Genomic DNA, 2895 nt, shown 5'->3' with positions numbered 1-2895 from the left:
CAAGTTATTTATGTTTTTGATGTGTTTTTTTGAGTGTTTTGCATTTCTGGCATATATCAGGGATCCAGGTGATTTAGCATTGCTTTGATGCTAAAATGGTGTTAGGAAGGTGTTATGAAGATCGCTTGTGCAAAGACCGTCAAGAACCAGCAATAAAAGAGAAGCAAAATCAGAAGTTTTTCAGGAAGAATGGCACGCTACAGAAGGTCAGCGCGCCCACGCTGGTGAAGCGCGCGGCTGCGCCCGGTCGGGATGAAAGAATTCTGATTCTGATTATCTTACATATCTGATTTATGGGCTTCTAATATGCATGGGCTGTTATATATAATGACAACTTAAGATCATTTTTCAGAGAGGAGACATAACAGAGCTTAAGGAGAGATCGACGAGAAGACCTATAGCTCAATTCAACGAAGGTGAAGAAGACCTAGTTTATTCTTATGATTCTTTGTTCTAAGTTGTAATCTTGGATGCTCGTTTCTTGTTTTTGTAAACCTATACTCTTGTTACGTACTTGGTTTATTATTTATTCAGTATAAAGACTACATTTATTATACCATGCTTAAATCGGAACCCACGTTGATTATGAGTCTGATTATGGGCTAATCGTTATCGTGGGGTTCTAGCGGATTTACTTATGGATTTCTTTAGTTAATTATTTCGATACCTTAGTGTGTGGTGATTGTATGATAACCTAGTATTTGTTGTGCTTATTCATCTTATGAGCGTCGTGAACTTATAAAATAGCATGTTAATCGCTATTGAAGCGAAAGTGAATATAGGGGTTTAGAACTTGCCATGCTAGCATAGGTTCATGTATTTGATATGTATGATTCATAGGTACTTTTAACCATCTTACTTGCCCTATATAATCAGGATAGATAACTTGTGCATTAAACCATTATGTTGTCAAATTTTATAGACATATAGGGTCTCAATATAATTGGTGTCTATTCAGCTTTTTTCTCTTTTGTGGATATCTGGTAGTAGGGTATTCGCACAACGAAAGTTGGCGTTTACTAGTTTCGTGTAATTTGATTAGTATCATCACCATTGCATTCTAAGGTTGAGAACAAAAAGGCTATTGAATGAAGTAGTAATGAAGTTAGAATCCTATGTTTGTGTTATATAAGTAAATCAACCTTTTAATTCTCGTAGTTAATTGCATGCTAGTTAATAATCTTAGTTATAAACAATCTCAATTTTTAATCATCTTAGCATTGAATAATAACCATTCCATTATTGCATAAGTGTATTGATTGAAATTAACCTAAACCAGTCTCTGTGGGAATGGACTAGAAATAATTCTATATTGCTTGCGATCGTGTATACTTGCGTGAATATTAGCGCGTGTTTTCATCCGAACAAGTTTTTGGCGCCGCTACCGGGCACTCGGTGTTAATGTTTAGTTTATGTGTTTGTCATCAGTGGTCATTAAATTTCATTGACTCGGACATTGTTACTTACTTATTTCCTTAACCTGTTTCAGGTATTCTAGCGAGCGTGTATGCATACGCGTTCTCGCTCTCGTAAGAGAATACTGGATCAAGTTGAGGAAGAAGTTGTAGTAGCTAAGGAAGTTTTTGAAGAATTTCTTGTCAAGGAGAAAGTTGAAGAAGAAGCTCTTATTGCAATGGGAGAACCAAAAGCGAATACGAAGGCTTTGATGGATTACTCCCAACCGAAGATTAATGATATTCAGTCTAGAATTGTCCGACCAGCCATCACGGCTAACACCTTTGAGATCCAGTCGAGCACGATTTAGATGATATAGAACTCAGTTCAGTTTGGGGGTTCTTCGACAAAAGACCCCAACATGCACATCAGAGATTTCATCGAGATCTGCGACACTTTCAAGTTCAATGGAGTTTCTGAAGATGCTATTAAGTTGAAGCTTTTCCCATTCTCTCTGCGGGATAAAGCTAAGTGTTGGTTACATTTTCTTCCACCAGGGTCTATCACCAAATGGGAGGATCTTGCTCAAAAGTTCCTAACTAAATTTATTCCTATGGAAAGACTGCTGCAATCAGAAATGCACTTACTCAATTTGCTCAGCAATCTGGAGAATTTTAATGTGAGGCTTGGGATCTCTATAAAGAGATGCTTAGAAAGTGTCTTCACCATGGGATGCCTAACTGGATGATCTTTAACTGCTTTTATAATGGATTGGGTGCTACTTCTAGACCCATGCTTGATGCAGCTTCAGGAGGAGCCTTATGGGATAAAAGCTATGATGAAGCTTATGAATTGATTGAGCTGATGGCTGCCAATGAATACCAGAACCCAACTCATAGACTACCTCAAGGCAAGAGGTATATGCAGCTACTTCTATAGCTGCTCAGTTTAAGGCTTTAACGATGAAGGTGGATTCTTTGGCTAATTATGGAGTTAATAAGATCACTAGTGTCTGTGAGCTTTTTGTTGGTGCCCATGAGACAGAGTAGTGTGTTATTTCTAGTGAATCAGCTCAGTTCCTGAGCAACTTTCATAGGTCGTAGCAACCAGTTCCAGCCACCTATCACCCCACTAACCGCAATAAACCTAATTTAAGCTAGAGAAATACTCAAAATACGGTACAACAACCTTATCAGTATTATACAGCAAAGCAATACAACCCTCCTGGTTTTCAGTAACCACAATATGCACAAAGACAACAACTCCAGCTGTAACAATCTAATGATAAATCTGAATTGGAGGAGTTGAGGCTCATGTGCAAGAGCCAAACGGTGTCTATCAAGACCTTGGAGAATCAAATTGGGCAAATTGCCAATGTTTCCCTAAATCGTCAACCCGGTACACTCCCTAGTGACACTGAAGTTCCAGGAAAGAAGGAAGCTAAGGAGCAGGTTAAGGCAATTACATTGAGGTTTGGGAAGGTTGCAAATCCTGAAAAAT

The 2895-nt window shown here is 38.3% G+C and overlaps 1 non-coding gene across 1 annotated transcript; it reads right to left on the bottom strand.

The window, feature by feature from the left end:
* Positions 1–2022: 2022 nt before the first annotated feature.
* Positions 2023–2129, bottom strand: LOC141688071 (small nucleolar RNA R71). Its single transcript, XR_012561538.1, has one exon. It is a non-coding gene; the product is annotated as a small nucleolar RNA R71 (small nucleolar RNA).
* Positions 2130–2895: the final 766 nt, after the last annotated feature.

The sequence above is a fragment of the Apium graveolens genome, chromosome 9 (assembly GCF_009905375.1).
Source record: "Apium graveolens cultivar Ventura chromosome 9, ASM990537v1, whole genome shotgun sequence".
In the NCBI taxonomy this organism is placed as follows: domain Eukaryota; kingdom Viridiplantae; phylum Streptophyta; class Magnoliopsida; order Apiales; family Apiaceae; genus Apium; species Apium graveolens.
The sequence above is the reverse complement of the archived record's forward strand: the minus strand, read 5'-3'. Positions and strand labels throughout refer to the sequence as shown.